The sequence below is a fragment of the Bos grunniens genome, chromosome 16 (assembly GCF_055505025.1).
Source record: "Bos grunniens cultivar Pamir isolate PY7600 chromosome 16, Bosgru_T2T1.0, whole genome shotgun sequence".
Taxonomy (NCBI): Eukaryota; Metazoa; Chordata; class Mammalia; order Artiodactyla; family Bovidae; genus Bos; species Bos grunniens.
The window spans coordinates 13679766-13703687 of NC_141180.1; the positions used below are offsets into that span (position 1 = coordinate 13679766).

At 39.3% G+C, this 23922-nt stretch overlaps 1 long non-coding RNA gene across 1 annotated transcript in view; it reads left to right on the forward strand.

Annotated features, from left to right (window-relative positions):
• Positions 1-23922, forward strand: part of LOC147356196 (uncharacterized) — a 64367-nt gene continuing 40445 nt past the window's right edge. The window contains exon 1 of the long non-coding RNA XR_015143095.1: positions 1-117. This is a non-coding gene — a long non-coding RNA (uncharacterized LOC147356196). The remainder of the gene's footprint in view (positions 118-23922) is intronic.

Genomic DNA, 23922 nt, shown 5'->3' on the forward strand with positions numbered 1-23922 from the left:
ACAAAGAACTAGAGTGCACTGGTGTGTTTCAAAATGGCGCCTTTTCCCCCTCTCACTGCTGGAAGCACAAGCTTTTTCTGCAATATTCACTCTGAGACCCTGGTCAAACTCCTGGAGGTAAGAGTCCCAAAAGTGTAGTGGTGATGGTACTGAAACCTTGACACTGGTGCTGAAAGAAGTCTTAGAGACAGAATTTTGGGTGAAGTAGAAAAAGATAACTTTATTACTTTGCTAGGCAAAGGGGGACACAGTGGCCTTGTGCCCTCAAAAACTGTGTGTCCCAACCCAGGAGGGGTTGATGAGGGTTCAAAGGTAGGGTCTCTGGCAAAACTAGGGTGTGTGTAGAGCCTGCATGTTTTAAGCTCATTTCAGGTGTTGTTTAGTTGCTCAGTTGTATCCGACTCTTTCGTGACCCCTTGGACCGTAGTCCACAAGGCTCTTCTGTCCATGGGATTCCCCAGGCAAGAATACTGGAGTAGGTTGCCATTTCCTTCTTCAGGGGACCTTTCCTACCCAGGCACCAAACCCATGCCTCCCTATCTCCTACACTGGCAGGTGGATTCTTTACTGCTGAGCCAGCAGAGAAGCCCTTTTTCTCAAGAAGCCCTAATCTTGATGAGCTTCTCTAGTCCATTTAACCTTGTTTTAGGTGATTTCTTGACTGCTCCTCCCTTGATTAGCAACTGTTCAAATCTGCTCTTTGGAACTCAAGACTCATGTAGACCGGAGTCTTGCCTTCAAGAAATGGGTGACAAAACAGCCTCCATGCCTGGGAGCCCCACAGGGCCCTGCTCAGTTTCAGTGGGCCCCTATATTTGGGTCCCCCTGGAGTTTTTCACTTTCAGACTTGTTCAGTCTGAGCCTCCAGCAATTTACCAGTTAGAGCTCTGGATTTCCTACTAGGGAATTGGTTCCCATGGAGGATTCCATTTTCGGGTTTCTGCTTGGTACGTTGTGATTCTATGTGTTCTCCAAATTTAGGGGTAGCTTTTTGCTCTGTGGCCTCACTTCTCTTATGGACCTAAGAAGAGTGGTTGATTTTTCAGTCTTTTTACTTGTAAAAAAAAGACCTTTTCAAAAAAGACCTTTTCACCTGTTACAGTGGAGTGGTAACTCCAAGCTGCTCATACACAGAACTGGAAACCAGGAATGCCATTACATTATTTTTTTTTTCTTAAAGTATTAATTACCATTATTCTTGAGAGGATACAGAGGATACTTACTGGCCATAAATTCCTGGATTCAGAAGCAAAGCCAGTTTCAGAAAGGGAAAGAAGCCTGGGGACAGAGTTAGACATTAGTGTTCTTTTTTCTTTTGTTTAAAACTTTTTCGATTGATTTACTTTTGACTGTGCTGGGTCTTCATTGTTGCACCCAGGCGCTCTCTAGTTGTGGCGAGAGGAGGCTACTCTCTACTTGCCGTGTATGGGCTTCTCACTGTGGTGGCTTCTCTTGCTGTGGAGTGCGGGCTTCAGTAGTCATGGCACATGGGCTTAGTTGCTGTGTGGCATTTGCAGTCTTCTCTAACCAGGGGTGGAGTCCGTGTCCCCTGCATTGGAAGGCAGGTTCTCAGCCACTGGACCAGCAGAGAAGTCCAGACACTAGTATTCTAAGCAGAAGAATCTTCCCAAAGATAATCTCCTTTGGTCTCCACCTTTAAATATATCGTGTCATCAACAGAGTTTTCTATCGGACCCAGCAAGTCAGTATGATCTCTGTTGTCTCTGGAAGAGACAGAAGGAAGTTCCTCTGACAGCAGGTCCCAAAACAAAACGGAATATTACTAAGAATTTATACACTGAAAAAAAAAATGCTCTGTAAAGAGTCATGCCCCTTTCCCTCAGAATAATGTTGAAAAACTCAGGTAGAATACAAGTCTTCATGAGCTGGTTTTTGTTTACCTTGCAGCCCCATAGCTTTTTAATCACCACTGTCGTTCAACATGGACCATATTGAATGATTTATAGTTTTATCTCTTGTTCTTGTTCTTTCTCAGTTCTGCTTTTCTTTGTACCAACTTTTTTCTCTTCTCAGAGCCAGTAAAGTTATTTTTTTACTTTCCCTATGACTGACAAGTGGGACAGAGATTCAAGGAGGCAATTGGTAGTAATGGAAAAAAAAAAAAAGGCAATGTGAGGGGATTTAAAGAAATATGCTTAGTAATTTTGAACTTTTTTCTCACGTAGATATCTTTTCTATCTGGAAGATGTTGGGGCTGGTCTAAGAATTAAGTTGACTTGAGACAAATTAAAAGGAGAAAGTCAAACAAAAGTTTAATAACATATATACCTGGGAGAGACCCAGGAGAGCTGAGTAACTCACCAAAATGGCTGAAAGCCTCATCTTAAACACCATCTTCCGCTAAAAAGAGAATGTTGGGGTTAGTGGTTTAGGACTTCAAAGATTGAGGGGCTGAGGAAGGCAATTAACAGAGATGGAAAAGCAAATGTTTGGAAAACAAGTGTTTGTTGGGCACTGCAGAGACAATGGGACATAGAGTGGACTCTGATCTCCAGGTCCTGTCGCGTTTTCTCTACCACATCTAGCCCATATTCTTTATAAATTTCTCTGATGATAGCTCTATTCCGGAAACAGGCTCTTACATCCCAAGTCTTCCATTAATAAAAAATAAATAGCCTAAATTAATCCTTGTGCAAGAGAGATTCATCGTGGAGTGGCAAATTTTGCTCCCTTAAAGACGTTTGATCAGTTTCTTCATCTATGCCTTGTAATAGCCCCTCGTGTGGCCCTGTGTGTTCCAGCATCAGTGTGTATAGCCCTGTCACAGCCCCACATGTGGCCCTGTGTGTTCCAGCGTCAGTGTGTTTGGCCATGTAACAGCCCCGCGTGTGGCCCTGTGTGTTCCAGCGTCAGTGTGTTTGGCCCTGTCACAGCCCTGCGTGTTCCAGTGTTGTCTGGTGATTGCACCTTACTCCTCTCTGTACCCTCTCCTCCAGCACCCCACCACACACACTACTGTGAGCTTCTAGAGAACAACGCTCATGTTTTGTTCATCTCCGTTCTCTCTCATACCTCAGTGCCTAGAAATTCCCTGAGTGACTAAATGAACGCATCTACCACTGTCATCAAAATCAATAACTGAAATGGCCCGAACGTTCTCCCTCTCCTGCTTCAAGCTACATGGTGTTTTATTTTTCACTTATTTTCTCTCTTTCAGGCTGCCATTGATATTAACTTAAAATGTATACCTGCTGTATTAAACTGCATAAGGAAAAGAAATATATACAATATTTTATCTGCAGAATTCTGTTCTGGCTTATGGACAACCGTACTTATCGACATTTAACAATGGCAATTTTTTTTTGTCTTTCTTTTCATCAAAGGAATTCAGAAAACAGTTGTAATTTGCATTTTTGAATTAAAGCTCTATTGAGAAAAAAGTATATTTACATAACTCAAGCAACATTATTGAAAGAGAACTATCAATAAGAAGAGTACCACTTTAGAATTACTATTTTGAACTTTTCATTGTAAATAATTTCAGACACAATTGGAAAATGACAAATATTTCTCATATATTCACCTAGATTTCTGAAAACATCTTATATCACCACAATTTCAAAAATCAAGAAATATGACAATGTTATCATCTAATTTATAGACTTTACACATTTTATTTCATTATTCTACTAATGTCCTTCTCTGACCCAGGGTCTAATCCAGCATCATATAGTGCATTTAAATGTCATGTAGCCTCATTCTCCTATACTTTGGGAAATTTCTGTTTTTTTCTTTAATGATGTTACTGAACGTCACTTGGGTCCACTTGCCAACTCCATGCAGCAAAGCCAATCTACTGACATTGGTTCGTGATGAAGGAAATTCAGCAAGTTTAAAAAATTAATTAACATATGTGTCTGCACCAAGTCTTAGTTGCAGCATGTAGGATCTTCATTTTGGCACTCAGGATCTTAAGTTGTGGTATGTGGGGTCTAGCTCCCTGACTAGGGTTCAAACGCAGGCCGCCTGCGTTGAAAACGTGCAGTCTTAACCACTAGACTGTCAGGGAAGTCCCAGTTCAGCATTAATTTGCAGGGCACCAAGCAAGAAGAATGAGGAGCTCATGCTCAAGAGACCTGAACTTCCCAGAGTCAAGAGACTCTGGAGTGACCCTCAGAGAAAGGTTTTTAAAGGCAACATTTGAGATGAGGATTGCAGCTCATGGACTTTCTTCTGATTGTGGTGAAGTAACGGGATGATGTTTCAGAAATCTTAATCATCAACCTTCTGGTTCCACCGAGTCTGGAGTCAACTCTCATGTAGTCAGCATGCAATCACCATCCTCCACTTGATCTTAGTTTCTGCAGGACAACTCAAAAGTATATGTCATATTATTATGTGTATCTCTTGGGAAGGAACTAGGACTCTCTTTTATTCCTTTTCAAATTCCCCTAAATTTGGGTTAATCTGATTTTTTTTCCCTCATGATTAAGTTCAGGTTATATATTTTTATCCAGAACACTGCAGAATTAATATTGTCCTCTCAGTATATCTTAGGGGCTTCCCAGGCGGTGCTAGTGGTAAAAGACCCATCTGCCAGTGGAGGAGACATAAGAGATGTTGCTTCGATCCCTGGGTTGGGAAGATCCCCTGGAGGAGAAAATGGCAACCCACTTCAGTATTCTTCCTGGAGAATCCTGTGGACAGAGTAGCCTGGTGGGCTACAGTCCATAACGTAGCAAGGACTGAAGAGACTTAACACTAGCACTATACAAGCTATCTTGCTTAACTGCCCCCTTTGATTCTGCATTCCATTACTTTCCTAGTTAGTAATTGCTTGGGCCTGCTCTTTGGAACTCAGAGAAGGCTTAAGAGACTAAAGTCTTTTTCTACAAATAAGAAACAGGGGACATGGAAGGGCCTTTGCACCCAGGATACTTGATACTTCTCAACCCTGAAGGGAACAGGGGTGAAACAAGAAATAGAATAAAGTTTCAGATGGATAAATTAATCATAAACTTGGCTGGGGAATTTGTTTTGAGGGGGACTTTGTTTCAGTGACATTGACAATTTTGAAGAGTACTGGCCAATTAATATTTTCAAATTCCCCTAAATTTGGGTTAGTTTGATTTTTTTCCTCATGATTAAGTTCAGGTTATACATTTCTATCAAGAATACTACAGAAGTAATGTTGTCCTCTCAATATATCTTAGGAGGCAGATTTTATCTGTTTGGTCACTTGGCAAAGGTGGTATCTACCAAGCCTTCCATTGTAAAGCTACTTTGTTTTTAAACCTTTGTAGTTAATAACTATCTTGTGAGGAGATAATTTAAGAATACATATTTTGTTTCTCAATATACTTTCAACCATTCATGTTAACATCTAAAACAATTATTATGGTGGTGTTCAGTTCAGTTCAGTCACTCAGTCATTTCTGACTCTTTGTGACCCCATGAACTGCAGCACTCCAAACCTCCCTGTCCATCAGGGAGTCTTCCTCCCGGAATCTACCCAAACTCATGTCCACTGAGTCGGTGATCCCATCCAACCATCTCATCCTCTGTCATCCCCTTCTCCTCCTGCCTTCAATCTTTCCCAGCATCAAGGTCTTTTCAAATGAGTTAGGTCTTCGCATCAGGTGGCCAAAGTATTGGGAGTTTCAGCTTCAACATCAGTCCTTCCAATGAACACCCAGGACTGATCTCCTTTAGGATGGACTGGTTGGATCTCCTTGCAGTCCAAGGGACTCTCAAGAGTCTTCTCCAACACCACAGTTCAAAAGCATCAATTCTTTTACACATAGCTTTCTTTATAGTCCAACTCTTACATCCATACATGACCACTGGAAAAACCATAACCTTGACTAGACAGACCTTTGTTGACAAAGTAATGTCTCTGCTTTTTAATATGCTGTCTAGGTTGGTCATAACTTTTCTTCCAAGGAGTAAGCTTCTTTTAATTTCATACTGTAGTCACCATCTGCAGTGATTTTGGAGCCCAGAAAAATAAAATCAGCCACTGTTTCCACTGTTTCCCCATCTATTTGACATGAAGTGATGGGACTGGATGCCATGATATTAGTTTTCTGAATGTTGAGCTTTAAGCCAACTTTTTCATTCTCCTCTTTCACTTTCATCAAGAGGCCCTTTAGTTCTTCTTTGCTTTCTGCCATAAGGGTGGTATCATCTGCATATCTGAGGTTATTGATATTTCTCCCGGCAATCTTGATTCCAGCTTGTGCTTCCTCCAGCCCAGCGTTTCTCATGATGTACTCTGCATACAAATTAAATAACCAGGGTGACAATATACAGCCTTGACGCACTCCTTTTCCTATTTGGAACCAGTCTGTTGTTCTATGTTCAGTTCTAACTGTTGCTTCCTGACTTGCATACAGGTTTCTCAAGAGACAGGTCAGGTGGTCTGGTATTCCCATCTCTTTCAAAATTTTCCACAGTTTATTGTGCTCCGCACAGTCAAAGGCTTTGGCATAGTCAATAAAGCAGAAATAGATGTTTTTCTGGAACTCTCTTGCTTTTTCCATGATCCAGCAGATGTTGGCAATTTGATCTCTGGTTCTTCTACCTTTTCTAAAACCAGCCTGAACATCTGGAAGTTCACGGTTCACATATTGCTGAAGCCTGGCTTGGAGAATTTTTAACAAATAATAATTTTCAATTTCTTCATTCCTTCTACATTTATTAGTTGGAATCCTACTAAAAGGAATAGTTTTCCTATTTTTAATCAGAATGAACTTATGGATTCTTATTTAATTAAATGGGTAATAATCTATGACATCATTATTTATTATTTAAAGTGTTCTGGATTTGGTCATTGGGAGTCTTAACAAGTTGGTTCCCATGTCCATTAGACATAGCCCCATCATTTCTTAGAGCACTTCCTACTTTCTGGCACTACAGGAGATTTTAGCGTTATACTTTTCATGCAGTGCTGGAGTCAGCCACTTCTTTGAGGAGCCTTAGTTCCGTGCCCCTCCCCCACCCAAGCAGGGTCACAGGGAGATGTTGTCTAGAAATCAAATCCGAGCACCAGGTGTGCTCCTTGGTGCTGGTGTATCCTTGCTTCCAGGCCTTCTCAGAGGACAGAGCCATAAAAAAGCAAATACACATTCATACACTCTACACTTATCTGCATGCTTGGTAAAATCATGAGTCCATACTGTGATACCTCCGATGTCAATCCAATACCACCGTATTCACTCTTTTTTTTTTTTAACTTGTAGCACCTTACTCCAACAGTGAGAAACTTAGTTTTCATTATCCACAATATATTTACTTATTTGCTTAATTCTAGAGCAAGTAGTAACCCACTCCAGTGTTCTCACCTGGAGAATCCCAGGGGCCTGGTGGGCTACCGTCTATGGGGTCACACAGAGTCGGACACGACTGAAGCGACTTAGCAGCAGCAGCAGAGCAAGTAGTTTCACATGCTAAACAATATCCCTATGAAAAACAAACCTACTAACTGAGGAGTGTTTATATGCACAGTTCTTGTCTTTAACCTTGGAGTATATAGTTTAAATAGAATATTATCCAAAGTTGCTAAGGGTAGTTTGGTTTTTTCCCCATCCAACTTCATAGGGATTCTATTATTATGTGGTTTCCTTCATCCTACTCCCTTTCCCCCATTTTCCCCACCATGTTTACCCCCATTCCTTTTAGGTAACCAATCTTATGATTTCCGGTTTATTTCTCTTGTGTTTGTTGTTTGTTTTGCACAATGTACATCATGAGAAATGCTGGGCTGGGTGAAGCCCAAGCTGGAATCAAGACGGCCAGGAGAAATATCAATAACCTCAGATACACAGATGACACCACCCTTATGGCAGAAAGCAAAAAATAACTAAAGAGCCTCTTGATGAAAGTGAAAGAGGAGAGTGAAAAAGTTGGCGTATAGCTCAACATTCAGAAAACTAAGATCATGGCATCTGGTCCCATCACTTTATGGCACATAGATAGGGAAACAGTGACAGATTTTATTTTGGGGGGCTCCAAAATCACTGCAGATGGTGACTGCAGCCATGAAATTAAAAGACGCTTACTCCTTGGAAGGAAAGTTATGACCAACCTAGATAGCATATTCAAAAGCAGAGACATTACTTTGCCAACAAAGTCCGTCTAGTCAAGGCTATGGTTCTTCCAGTGATCATGTATGGATGTGAGAGTTGGACTGTGAAGAAAGCTGAGCGCCAAAGAATTGATGCTTTTGAACTGTGGTGTTGGAGAAGACTCTTGAGAGTCCCTTGGACTGCAAGGAGATCCAACAAGTCCATCCTAAAGGAAATCAGTCCTGAATATGCATTGGAAGGACTGATGCTGAAGCTGAAACTCCAATACTTTGGCCACCTGATGTGAAGAACTGACTCATTTGAAAAGATCCTGATGCTGGGAAAGATTGAAGGCGGGAGGAGAAGGGGACAACAGAGGATGAGATGGTTGGATGGCATCACTGACTCAATGGACATGAGTTTGAGTAAACCCTGGGGGTTGGTAATGGACAGGGAGGCCTGGTATGCTACAGTCCATGGGGTCGCAAAGACTCAGACATGACTGAGCAACTGAACTGAACTGGATATTATAGATACTCATTTGTACTTCAGTTTTTTATTTAAGTTATTTTGGAAAATATTTTATATCAATTTATAGAGATTATAGTTACTCTATTTTTTCATTTTTATAATTGTGTATATACCATTGTATAGATGTACCATAGTTTATTCAACTACTCTTCTCTATATAAGCATTTAGGGGGCTTTAAGTATTTTATAGGCAAATTATGGGCAGTATTGTAATGAATAACCTTGTGCATATTACATTTGTATAATTGGAGGTACATCTTCAGGGTCAATTACCAGAGTCAGATTACTAGATCAAAAATTGAATGCACATTTTGTTTTGTTAGAATTTGCCAGATTTCCCTTAAAACATTCCACCAGTGATTTATGAGAGTGTCTATTTCCCCACAGTTTATCACCAGCATGCATTGTCAGCCTTTTGTTTTGTTTTGTTTTGCCATTACATAGAGGACAAGCATTTAAGTGTAGTTTTAGTTTGCATTACTCCCAGTTGTAAGTGGGGTCAAACAAACCTTTCAGTTGGATTTTTTATTTTCTCCTGGATTTTTAAAGAGCTATATTATAGATATTGGGCCTTTGTTTGGATGGCACTAAACTTGGCACTAATTTATACTTTAAAAAAATACATTCATCCGGCTGCCTCAGGTCTTAGCTGCGGCGTGCAGGATTTTCGCCAAGTCAGGACATTTTGAGCCGTGCACAGACTCTACTGTGGCACACTGGCTTAGTTGCCCGGTGGCATGTGGGATCTTCGTTCCCCAGGGAGGGAACTTTTGTACCTTGCATTGCAAGGTGAATTCTTAACCCCTGGATCATCAGGGAAGTCCCTAAAATAGTAAATTTAAATGAAGCATTTCTTCATCTTTCATCTTATTTCCAATTTATGTCATAAATAGAGAAGAAGCAAAGTGTAGGCAGCTTTCTAAATCTGTCTGTGCAATCTGGTTACAAGTCATTTTTGATAATGTTGCTCATCACATTCCTTTCTTCACTTCACCATTGTCTGGGACTGTTACTTGAATTTTTCCATAAATTGCCTGGCTTTTCTGCCTAATTGTTTTTACTAGTACTTTGGTGATAAAAGGGTATAGTTTCCTGCCATAGAGCAGACACAGTGGATTGCTCAAAAAATATTTGCTAAGGTGTAAAGAATGCTAAAGGAAAAAACTGAACTTGGTTATTTTTTTACATATAAGAATGAAAGAGAAAATACAAATTCACTTGTATTAATAGATTATGTCTAGAAAATGTAAAGCAATCTGGTAAAAATAAAAACATCATGTAAATAAAGAGAGAAGGTTAATGCAAAGAAAAAAACCTAAGGTAGAGAAGAATAAGGCTAATGCACAAAATGTATATCTTCGTGATCTATACATTTGCTGAGAAGGTAGAAGGTTTTAATAGAGTGCAATTGTAATGAAAATAATGAAATGAGAACTGCTAATTTTTTCCAAATCAGTTTGAGACTGAGGTGTCAAGCCTAGAGGTAAAAGAGTATGTGTTTGTTTTTTTTTTTTTCCTTTTTTTTAAAGGCAGTATAGCTATCAGGTTCTTCAATAATAAATTGCTTTCTTAATTTTAAACAGATGTTTAAAGGGCAAAAGGTGAATTTGGACCAAAATAAATAAATAAAAGAATATCATACAAAGAGTGAGAAAGAATGAGAGAATGCTCCACTCTTGACTTGCTTTGGCCTTTTTAGAATATTACTAACAGTTAGAACTGGACATGGAACAACAGACTGGTTCCAAATAGGAAAAGGAGTACGTCAAGGCTGTATATTATCACCCTGCTTATTTAACTTATATGCAGAGTACATCATGAGAAGCGCTGGACTGGAAGAAACACAAGCTGGAATCAAGATTGCTGGGAGAAATATCAATAACCTCAGCTATGCAGATGACACCACCCTTATGGCAGAAAGTGAAGAGGAACTAAAAAGCCTCTTGATGAAAGTGAAAGAGGAGAGTGAAAAAGTTGGCTTAAAGCTCAACATTCAGAAAACGAAGATCATGGTATCTGGTCCCATCACTTCATGTCAAATAGATGGGGAAACAGTGGAAACAGTGTCAGACTTTATTTTGGGGGGCTCCAAAATCACTGCAGATGGTGACTGCAACCATGAAATTAAAAGACACTTACTCCTTGGAAGGAAAGTTATGACCAACCTAGATAGCATATTCAAAAGCAGAGACGTTACTTTGCCAACAAAGGTCCATCTAGTCAAGGCTATGGTTTTTCCTGTGGTCATGTATGGATGTGAGAGTTGGACTGTGAAGAAGGCTGAGCGCCAAAGAATTGATGCTTTTGAACTGTGGTGTTAGAGAAGACCCTTGAGAGTCCCTTGGACTGCAAGGAGATGCAACCAGTCCATTCTGAAGGAGATCAGCCCTGGGATTTCTTTGGAAGGAATGATGCTAAAGCTGAAACTCCAATACTTTGGCCACCTCATGTGAAAAGTTGACTCATTGGAAAAGACTCTGATGCTGGGAGGGATTGGGGGACAGGAGGAGAAGGGGACGACAGAGGATGAGATGGCTGGATGGTATCACTGACTCGATGGACGTGAGTCTGAGTGAACTCCGGGAGTTGGTGATGGACAGGGAGGCCTGGCGTGCTGTGATTCATGGGGTCACAAAGAGTCGGACACAACTGAGTGACTGAACTAACTAACTCACTAATGAAACCCATCTGTACCAGCTTCTGAGTCTTTGCAACTTGTCTCTGGTTGGAGTTGCATCCCTGCTTTTCTTTTATGGAAAACAGTCTAAAACCAAGCCCTTCTACAGGGAGAGTTTGCCAAGCCATGTGGGGTCCCTCTGGGAACCAGAGCAATTTACCATAGCCCATTACAGGCAGGCAGATGTGCCCTACATAAAGACCAATAGCAGCCAAGCAAGACAAAAAGAGAGCACAAATGACCATTAAAAATAATTTTTACTACAGTGCTTAAAGGAAAAACAGATTTGATCTCTGTACACTGAAGTTGTGCCTCCAGAAAAGCAACAAACTGCCCCCAAAGGCCCAGTGAAGCCCTGCATTAGTCCCCTGGGTTCCTGTGCTTTCTTGTTTCTTTTACTGTAGGCTGCTGCTGCTGCTTAATCGCTTCAGTCTTGTCCGACTCTGTGCTATACTATGGACTGTAGCCACCCAGGCTCCTCTGTCCTTGGGATTCTCCAGGCAAGAATCCTGGAGTGAGTTGCCATACTCTGCTCCAGGGGATCTTCCCAACCCAGGAATGGAACCCGGGTCTCCTGCACTACAGGTAGATTAGCACTGAGCTACCAGGGAAGACCTTACTGTAGGCTACTCAGCTTTAATATGCAGTTAGCGTGCAGCGTGTCATTTTAAAGGGGAATGCTACATAAAGTATTTCCCCCAATATTTTGGAATATGTGGAGATATTTCATATTCCACATGGACATTTTGTAGTTTTCAAATTTCAGCATTTGTCAGAATCACCTAGAAGCCTTTTGTTGTTGTTGTTCCGTCACTGTGTCATGGCTCTTTGCAACTCCATGGACTGCAGCACGCCAGGCTTCCCTGTCCTTCACCATCTCCCGAAGCTTGTTCAAATTCGTGTCTGTTGAATCAGTGAAGCCATCAAATCATCTCATCCTCTGTCTCCCCCTTCTCCTCCCACCATCAATCTTTCCCAGCATCAGGGTCTTTCCCAGTGAGTTGGCTCTTTGCATCAGGTGGCCAAAGTACTGGAGCTTCAGCATCAGTCCTTCCAATGAATATTCAGCTTGGGAGTACACAATACTGCCCATCTTGACTGGAGTTCCTGATTCAGTCAGTGTGTGGTGGGGCCCAAGGATTGTGTATCTAACATGTATGCAGATGATGCTGAAGCTGATACTGCTTATCCAGTATTTGGGGACCACTGGCCTAGATATATGGTACTCAAACCATTTCTGTTTAAATACATTTTTAGAGGTCCTTTGTATCTTTCAACTCCCAGCAAGAGGCAAACTAAATATTAGGTCTTACCTTGGAAATTTTGTTTTGTTGTCAGTTAAACACAATCTAGTATTTTCAAAAGTATAAGCCAAGAACTACTAATAATTCCCTGAGCTTCTCCAAGAACCCACAGGTTGTTTTATTACAGCATTGATGTATATAATAATCACGGTCTGTGCTTCTAACATGAAAGAAACACTGACTTATGGTATCACACTGATTAGTGTTTCATCCCATAGGCAATTCACAAGAGACACATTAGTCTTACAAATGATGGAGGAGATCTTTGTATCAGAAAGTATATGTTGTACATGTGTGTTTTACTTGGCTTTGTTGCTTATTTTTGTTGTTTTTTTTTTTAAACTTTTCATCCTGTTAAGAAAAAGTGTTAAGAAAAAAAGAAACTTCTAAACACTTTTCGGAGGTGCTAAAGTATCTTTATGGCTGTGATTGAAGATGGGAGGGAAATGCTAGATATATCAACAAAAACTTCTGAGAGCCGTGAGTTCTGTGAATAAAGGACCAAACCGAGTTTACAAACCACCATTAGATCAGAGGTATCTGCATAGATCATAGGTAGTCCCTTTCTGGTCTAAATGTCTAGGAGTGCTTCATACCAAGTAACCCCATAGTAGCTGTTTTATTAAATATGTATCTATTCATTCTAGTCTTGGGCTGCAAGAGGGAAACCAAAATTGAAGTTCAGTATTAGTCATTATGCAAGTGGTTATCAATAATAATCTAGGTTCATATTTGTTATTCAAAAATCCCTGGAACATGTTGTTAAGTATTCAGAATTTATAGCACTTTAGAATGGTAAGGGAAAACACATTTCATAATATAATATCAACACATGCAGTAGGGTTCGGGACAGTACTTGATAAAGAACTGCAGTAATATTTCTGAAGGAAAATATATGAATAGTTACATTAAGTGGCATAAAGAAAGATAACGAACAATTTTATAGTAGTTAGATTTTGCTATTAGATGTGTTCAAGTCATACTTTACTTTCTAAAAGAATATTGTCTGTGCTTAGTCATGTTTGACTCTTTGCGACCCCCATGGACTGTAGCCTGCTAGGCTCCTCTGTCTATGGGATTCCCCAGGCAAGAACCCTGGAGTGAGTTGCCATTCCCTTTTCCAGGGGATCTTCCTGACCAAGGGATTAAACCCGCATTTCCTGCAGTTGCAGGTGGATTCTATACTAAATCACCTGGAAAGTCCCCAAAACAATTTTACTGAGATACAATTCACATACCATAAAATCCATCATTTTAAAGTGTACAATTCAGAAGTTTCCAATATATTCATAGGGCTGTGCAACCATCACCACTCTCTAATTCTAGAATATATCACCACTTCCCGATTCTCCCTTCCCTTTCTCTGACAATCACTAATCTACATTCTTTCCCTATGGACTTGCCTATTTTGGCTACTTCATGCAATTGGAATTATACAATATGTGTCCTGCTGTGTCTGCCTTCTTTAACTTAACATAATGCTTTTGTGGCAAGGTAGGGGAGAGCTGTGTCAAGTGGCACGTGGGATCTTAATTCCCCAACTAGAGACTGAATCCATGCCCCCTGCTTTGGAAGCAAGGAGTCTTAACCCCTGGACAACCAGGGAAGTCCCAAGTATAAAGTTTTTAAGGTTTATCCATGTTATAGCATATATCAGTACTCCACTCTTTTTCATTGCTGAATAGTATTCCATTGTATAAATATATCACATTTTGTTTATTCATCATTTGATGGATATTTGGGTTCTTTACTTTTTGGTTTTAATGAATAATGCTGTTAAGAATAATCAGGCACAAATTTTTTGTGTGGACTTACGGTATTTACCTATGAGTGGAATTGCTGGGTCATATGATAACTGTTTAAATTTTTGAGAAACTGAAAAACTTTTTACCAAAATGGTTGCACTGTATGTTGGTTCCAATTTCCCCTTAACTTTGCTGTATTTGTTACCATCCATGTTTTTGATTGCTATCCCAGTGACTGTGAGGAGGTTTCCATTTCAATCTTGATTTTTATTTCCCAGATGGCTAATGATATCAGATACTTTTTCATGTACTTATTAGTAATTTATGTATCATTCTGTCATTTGACAGATTATTCTGTGAAATGACAGAATGATCTCTCTTCGTTTCCAAGGCAAACCATTCAATATCACAGTAATCTGAGTCTATGCCCCAACCAGTAACGCTGAAGAAGCTGAAGTTGAAGGATTCTATGAAGACCTATAAGACCTTTTAGACTAACACCCAAAAAAGATGTCCTTTTCATTATAGGGAACTGGAATGCAAAAGTAGGAAGTCAAGAAACACCTGGAGTAACAGGCAAATTTGGACTTGGAATACGGAATAAAGCAGGGCAAAGACTAATAGAGTTTTGCCAAGAAAATGCACTGGCCATAGCAAACACCCTCTTCCAACAACACAAGACAAGACTCTATACATGGACATCACCAGATGGTCAACACCGAAATCAGATTGATTATATTCTTTGCAGCCAAAGATGAAGAAGCTCTATACAATCAACAAAAACAAGACCAGGAGCTGACTGTGGCTTAGATCATGAACTCCTTTTTGCCAAATTCAGACTTAAATTGAAGAAAGTATGGAAAACCACTAGACCATTCAGGTATGACCTAAATCAAATCCCTTATGATTATACAGTGGAAGTGAGAAATAGATTTAAGGGCCTAGATCTGATAGATAGAGTGCCTGATGAACTATGGAATGAGGTTCGTGACATTGTACGGGAGACAGGGATCAAGACCATCCCCATGGAAAAGAAATGCAAAAAAGCAAAATGGCTGTCTGGGGAGGCCTTACAAATAGCTGTGAAAAGAAGAGAAGTGAAAAGCAAAGGAGAAAAGGAAAGATATAAGCATCTGAAGGCAGAGTTCCAAAGAATAGCAAGAAGAGATAAGAAAGCCTTCCTCAGTGATCAATGCAAAGAAATAGAGGAAAACAACAGAATGGGAAAGACTAGAGATCTCTTCAAGAAAATTAGAGATACCAAGGGAACATTTCATGCAAAGATGGGCTTGATAAAGGACAGAAATGGTATGCACCTAACAGAAGCAGAAGATATTAAGAAGAGGTGGCAAGAATACACAGAAGAACTGTACAAAAAAGATCTTCACAACCCAGATAATCACGATGGTGTGATCACTCACCTAGAGCCAGACATCCTGGAATGTGAAGTCAAGTGGGCCTTAGAAAGCATCACTACGAACAAAGCTATGGAGGTGATGGAATTCCAGTTGAGCTATTTCAAATCCTGAAAGATGATGCTGTGAAAGTGCTGCACTCAATATGCCAGCAAATTTGGAAAACTCAGCAGTCACCACAGGACTGGAAAAGGTCAGTTTTCATTCCAATCCCAAAGAAAGACAATGCCAAAGAATGCTCAAACTACCACAGAATTGCACTCATCTCACATGCTAGTAAAGTGATGCTCAAAAGTCTCCAAGCCAGGCTTCAGCAATACGTGAACCATGAACTTCCAGATGTTCAAGCTGGTTTTAGGAAAGGCAGAGGTACCAGAGATCAAATTGCCAACACCCACTGGATCATGGAAAAAGCAAGAGAGTTCCATAAAAACGTCTATTTCTGCTTTATTGACTATGCCAAAGCCTTTGACTGTGTGGATCACAATAAACTGTGGGAAATTCTGAACGAGATGGGAATACCAGACCACCTGACCTGCCTCTTGAGATATCTGTATGCAGGTCAGGAAGCAACATTTAGAACTGGACATGGAACAACAGACTGGTTTCAAATGGGAAAAGGAGTTCGTCAAGGCTGTATATTGTCACCCTGCTTATTTAACTTATATGCAGAGTACATCATGAGAAACGCTGGACTGGAAGAAACACAAGCTGGAATCAAGATTGCCGGGAGAAATATCAGTAACCTCAGATATGTAGATGACACCACCCTTATGGCAGAAACTGAAGAGGAACTCAAAAGCCTCTTGATGAAAGTGAAAGAGGACAGTGAAAAAGTTGGCTTAAAGCTCAACGTTCAGAAAACGAAGATCATGCCATCCGGTCCCATCACTTCATGGGAAATAGATGGGGAAACAGTGGAAACAGTGTCTGACTTTATTTTTTGGGCTCCAAAATCACTGCAGATGGTGACTGCAACCATGAAATTAAGAGACGCTTACTCCTTGGAAGGAAAGTTATGACCAGCCTAGATAGCATATTCAAAAGCAGAGACATTACTTTGCCAACAAAAGTCCGTCTAGTCAAGGCTATGGTTTTTCCTGTGGTCATGTATGGATGTGAGAGTTGGACTGTGAAGAAGGCTGAGCACCGAAGAATTGATGCTTTTGAACTGTGGTGTTGGAGGAGACTCTTGGGAGTCCCTTGGACTGCAAGGAGATCCAACCAGTCCATTCTGAAGGAGATCAGCCCTGGGATTTCTTTGAAAGGAATGATGCTGAAGCTGAAACTCCAGTACTTTGGCCACCTCATGCAAAGAGTTGACTCATTGGAAAAGACTCTGAAGCTGGGAGGGATTGGGGGCAGGAGGAGAAGGGGACGACAGAGGATGAGATGGTTGGATGGCATCACTGACTCAATGGACGTGAGTCTCAATGAACTCCAGGAGTTGGTGATGGACAGGGAGGCCTGACGTGCTGCGATTCATGGGGTCGCAAAGAGTCGGACACGACTGAGCGACTGAACTGAACTGAACTGATGTATCTTTGGAGAGAGATTTATTCCAATCTTTGCTCATTTTTAAGTTGGGTTATTTGTCTTTAAAATATTGAGTTGTAATAGTTCTTCAGAAATGTTCCTTGTATTATTGTGACTTTTGGCTATTTCTCAGAATTCTGAAAAAGTTGATTTGACCCTTTTGCCAATATTCTCATTGCCTTTATGGGGGAGCTGATTTTCAGAGCTTTTTATTCTGCTGAACAAAATATGCTTCTCAGGTGATATTTTATAGACCAAATGAGTTTCAATTTTTTGGAACATTTTTGAATTGTAGAATTGTGAATAGGTTTTGTCTGAATGTGAATCATGTTCTCATTCTTTTTCTTTTTTTAAGATAATTCACCTTTTCAATGAACATATGACCTGGATAAAAGAGATAAAAAGATCATATGACTGAAAATATAAGTTTCTCACCATACAATAAGAAAGTACTGATGAGGAGATGGTAGTAAACTTGAATACTAATTTTTTTTTTGTTGATATTATGGAGTATCATTTTATACTGCTAGCTTCATAAGAAGAAAAAATATTACTGATGATTTATCCTTATTTTATGTTAAGAAACACTTGTTAGTTTTTCGTAAGAACAAACCGACTCCACATGTTTTGGTTTTTACTGGCAGAAAGTAAAACCAGTATAAAATTTAATTAAAGTTGCAACTTTTTAATAAATTTACAAGTATTGCTAACAACTAATTACTGTTTTTTTATATTTTCTACCCTTTAAAAATGTGACTTTTAGAAAATGTGGCTTAGTTTTGAAAATTTATTGGAAAGTCATCAGATTTTAAATACTGAATTGTGAAGAGCTCCAGTCATGTTTTGCTTGTAGGTTTTTAGGTGTCAGGAGAGGCTACCAGGAATAGGTTGGCTATCAAAGCAGAATATTCAAAAGCCCTAGAAACCAGTTCTTCTTGTGCATGCTCTAGAAGTTCCGCTATATATCTCTCTTAATTGTTTATTTATCTCATAAACATGTGTTTGTGCTAGATAGGAGTATTGAATAAAATGGACTTAAGTTCCTACCTTGGGAAAAATTATGCCACAATGTCAGATAGGTACTACGTAAGAAGAATAAAAGACAGTGGGTGGCATAGCTAAAGAAGTCGTGTGTGTGACAGGGGCAGTTTGCTATGCACGATAGGGTGTTTCAGGGAAGACATCTCTGAGGAGGTAAATGTTTTAGAGAACAGGTGGCACCAGTGGTCAAGGATCCACCTGCCAATGCAGGAGACTCAAGAGATGAGGGTTCAAGCCCTGGGTTGGGAAGATCCCCTACAGTAGGAAACGGCAACCCACTCCGGTGTTCCTGCATGGAAAAGTCCATGGACAGAAGAGCCTAGTGGCTACAGTCATGAGGTCGCAAAGAGTCGGACACATCTAAGCAAGCACACACAGAGACTTGTGTAAAGGGAGGGAGGGAGACAAACAGACATCTGACAAAGGATTATCCAGGCAAAGATAACAGTAAGAACAAAGGTTCTGAAGTTGAAATGTATTTGTCACCCTGAATGACCCCTCTTGCACTCCAAGACCAGGGAAAACAGGTTCACCTTCAAAAAAATATATAGGTGTGGGGTTCCTCAGCCTGAAAGTCCTCCTAGACGCTTAGAACAAATAGGGAGGACCCAGAAGGACTGATGTTGAAGCTGAAACTCCAATACTTTGGCCACCTGATGTGAAGAACTGACTCAGTGGATGCTGGGAAAGATGGAAGGCAGGGGGAAAAGGGGATGACAGAGGATGAGATGGCTGGATGACATCACCGACTCAATGGACATGAGTTTGAGTAAACTCCTGGAGTTGGTGATGCACAGGGAGGCCTGGTGTGCTGCAGTCCATGGGGTTGCAAAGAGTCAGACATGACTAAGCGCCTAAACTGACTAACTGAGGCTTCATATACATTTGATTTGAAGTTGGTTTGTAGCTTGGCTCACAGATTTGGTACTTAACTCATAGGATTTACATCTCTCAGAGTTCTTTAGTGATATTTCCACCTTCCTGGTCTTCAGTCATGGCCACAAAATAACTTTAGAGCTTCCAAGGAAGTACCTAGAAGTTTGTTTTTTAATAAAACCATTTTTTTGTTGTTGTTTTACCAAAATTTTAAAAACAAAAATGATCTGTAAGCTTTAAGATATGAGAGATTTTAAGATCAACAGAAAGTAAAGTTTCATCTGATTGTAAATTCTATCATTTATACTCATACAAATTCATGTTTTTTAAAAAAAAACAGTGGAGGCTTAAGTAAATTTCAAACCCTTAGGGAATATTCTGATGGTTTGGTTGTGCAATCTATGGTGTCATCTAGTGGTAATTCCTTTAAATTTCAACCAAACGTCCCAGAGGGTTATACTAAATCATTAGAAAATATGACTAAAGCAAAGTTCTCTAAATTAAATGGCTGTCAAATTATAGTCACCAGTTCTTTTAAAATAATTATAGATCAAAGGAAGTTATAAAGATAATACAGGGAGGATCATGTACCCTTTATCCACTTTTCCCTATAGGTTATAATTTATGTAATTATAGTACAATAGTACTTATTTATAATGTGAAAAGAAAGTGAAAGTTGCTCAGTTGTGTCCAATTCTTTGTGACCCCTTGGACTATACAGTCCATGGAATTTTCCTGGCCAAAATACTGGAGTGAGCTGCCTTTCCCTTCTCCAGGGGATCTTCCCAACCCAGGAAGCAAACCCATGTCTCCTGCATTGCAGGTGGATTCTTTACCAGCTGAGCCACAAGGGAAGCCCAAGAATACCGGAGTGGGTAACTTGTCCCTTCTCCAGCAGATCTTCCCAACCCAGGAATCGAAATTACTTACAAATAATTTACATATAAATAAGCTTATTTATCGGCGAAGGCAATGGCACCCCACTCCAGTACTCTTGCCTGGAAAATCCCATGGGCGGAGGAGCCTGGTGGGCTGCAGTCCTTGGGGTCGCTAAGAGTCGGACACAACTGAGCAACTTCACTTTCACTTTTCACTTTCACGCATTGGAGAAGGAAATGGCAACCCACTCCAGTGTTCTTGCCTGGAGAATCCCAGGGACGAGGGAGCCTGGTGGGCTGCCGTCTATGGGGTCGCACAGAGTCGGACATGACTGAAGTGACTTAGCAAGCTTATTTATAATAATATTAAATATAACAATACCAAAACCAGGAAATTTATATTGATACAATGGATGTTCTGTGTCATTTCGTCACACGGTAGATTTGTATGACCCCAGTGCAGTCAATATTCAGAATGATTCCTTCACCACAAATGTCTCCTTTGTACTTCACTTCCATTGCCACATCTCTCATTTCCCGCCATCTTTAACCTCTGAAAAATACTAATCTGCTTTTCATCTCTCTAATTTTATATCATAAAATCACATGGGCATCAATCCGTTTTTCATCTCTCTAATTTTATATCATAAAATCATGTGGGCATTAATCTGTTTTTTATCTATAATTTTATATAATAATATCACATGGCATGTGATTTTTTAAGATTGACTTTCTTCCCCACTCAGTTACTCATAGAAGTTTTTAATATCAATAGCCATTCCTTTTGTGTTTTGTTTTTTTTTTTTTGGTAATACAATTCAAGTTTATTTCATTTGTTCTTGCAACACAAAACTTAAAGTACAGTATTATTTAGAATTCTGATATATGTGAATTAGGATAATATGAGAAACCCAATTGTGTCAAATATATTACATTGTGGAAAAAGATGAACTCAAATATATCAAAATGCACAAAGCACTAGCCTTTTTCCATTACTGCTTAGAAAGATATGATTGTTTCTCCATTTACAAAACAGAATCAGTACAACTTAATTTTTAAAAAATTTTGCATACAAAACACTATACTTGCTTAAGTAGGGCTCTCTCACCAGCTTCTATGCCCAAGGAAGTATCCAATATTGCATGGAAGAAAACAGCTCATTTGAAGTTTTAGAGAAAAAAATCAAATAGGTACACACGGATTTGAAATCCATTATTTGAGGGAAAGAAATCAATCAATGAAGGGCCTACTTGAAACAGCCATTCCTTTTTATTGCTGAAAAAGGGAACATGTAGTATTCCATGTACAATGTACTACAGTTTAATTACTTACCTGTTGTGGTACAACTGTGTTGTTTCAGTTTGGGGATATTACAAATAAAGATACAATGAGCAATAGTGTGAAAGATTTTTGTGAGCATTTTCCCATTTTTTTTAAATGTCACCCAGAAGCTTGATTGATGGGTCATATGATGGATGTATGTTTAGTTTTTTAACCAGAGGAGTTGTGTCATTTAAATTCCTACCAGCAATATATGAGTGACCCAGGTTTTTGTCATTTTTATTAGCATTTAGTATTGTTACTATTTCATTTTTTTTTTGCTTTCATAATAAAATTATGTGTAAAAAGAAATATCTCACTATACAATTTTTATTTATTTAATGCCTAATGATTTTGAGCAGTTTTCATGTGCTTACTTGCCATATGTATATCCTCTTCAAAGAAATATCTATACATGTCTTTGGTCTATTTTCTAGTGGATTGTATACTTTTTGTTGTTGATGAGCTCTATGTATATTCTAAATATGTCATTTTTAGTATAAATGATTTGCAGGTATTTTCCCCCAGTCTTTAGCTTATCTATTTAATTCCTTAACAGAATTCTTTCACAGAGCAAACATTTATATTTTTGGTGAAATCCAATTTGTCAATAATGCCTTTTATGGATCATATTTTTGAGGTCATGTCTAGTAACTCTTTACCAAGCCCTATGTCCTGAAAATATTATACTATGTTGGGTTTTTTGGGGGAATTTATCTAAGTTGAGGTTCACTTAGTTTCTTAAAGTTGTGCATTTATGTCTTTTGCCAAATTTAAGAAATTTTCAGTTATTATTTTTTTCAAATATCTTTTCAACCCTTTTCTTTCTCCTCTTCTTCTGGATTCTTATTACACAAACATTGGATCTTTTGTTAAAGTTTATAATCCCACAGATCCCTGAGGCTGTGTTCATTTTCTGTCAGTCTGTCTTCTCTGTTCTTTGGATTGGGGAATTTCTATCTGCAAGTTTTCTGCTTCTCTCCTCTACTCCCTTCTGTTGTTGAACTTATTCATTTGGTTTTTTTATTGAGGTTATGGTATTTTTCAGTTCTAAAGTTTCCATTTGGTTCTTCATTTGGCTGCTTTAAAATCTTTGTCAGATGATCCTAACATCTATCTAAATCATCTTGGTCTTGGAGTCTGTTGATTCAAGTTGAGATTTTCCTAGCTCTTCATATAAAAAGAGACTTATGTTTGAACCTGGAATTTTTATATTCTGTCATGAGACTCTGAATCATACTCAAATGCTCTGCTTAGCTGGCTTCTTTTTTTAAACTGAGTTATACTTGATGTATGATATTATATAAGTTGCAGGTGAATAATACAGTGATTCAGAATTTTAAAGGTCATTTGTAGTTATTATAAAATATTTGCTATATTCCCTGTGCTGTACAGTATATTCTTGCAGCTTATTTTATCCGTAATCGTCTGTACCTCTTAACCTCCTCTCTCCCTGGTAACTACTGGTTTATTTAGCAGACTTCTTTGACATCATTCTGGTGGGGAAAGAGGGGCACTGCTTTATTACTACTAAGTGGAGCTGCAAGTCCAGTTTCCATTGAGATGCAGGATGGGGGAAGGGCTCCTCTTCACAGCTGGATGAGAACGAACATTCCAGCCACACTAAGCTTCCACTAATGCCACCTTGGCTGAGAACGGCAGGTGTGTCTTATTTGTGTTCCACACGTGGCTTCCACTGACACTTCCTGGGGTGGCCTTGTTACTACCACATAGTGAAATCCTTGACTCCCCATTAGGCCTTCTCTGATATCACCGAACAGGGAAGGGAAAGATCCCTCTTTATCTCTTTTGAAGTGGGAATCTAAGCTCCCCACTCAGCCTCTGTTAATGGGGAACAGTTTGTTTTTTTTTTTTCTGGGCTGTATGGCTGGCTTAGGGCAATTATTGTTGAAAAGTTTTGTCTTGTCTCTTTCTTGGTCCCTTGAATGAAGAAAGAAATCTTTCCTTCGGGGTTTTGTTGTTGTTCTGTACTACTGGGATTTCCATTTCTGGCTTCTCCATTACCCAGATATATCAAACAAAAAGGGAAAAAAAAAAAAAAACAACAAGGAGCATACCGCCTGGTTGCTTCTTGGATCCCTACGTCTCTAGACAGTCTGACTTTTTAATCTCTACATTTCAGGGTCTCATCATGTTTGTCTTGTATATAACATTCAGGGAAGGAATTTATATTTAATATGAAGAATGGAGAAAGTGTGTCTACTCTATCTAGTACAGAAATGGAAGTGGAAATCAGTTCCCACATAAAAAATTATTTACTGAGTTGAAGTTAACATAATATAAAATTAACCATTTCGAAGTGAACAATTCAGTGACATTAAGTGCATTCAAAATGTACACTTTTGTTTAGTTCCAAAGAACTTGCATTAGTCTAAAATAAAACCCTTTATCTACTTAGCAGTTCCTCCTTACTCCCACTGTGCCCCGCTCTTGGAAACTACCAGTCTTTATTCTGTCTCTATGGCGTTATCTATCCTGTGCGTCTCATATAAATAACATCACACGACATGTGCTCTTTTGTGTCTGGCTTGTTTCACACAGCATATTGTTT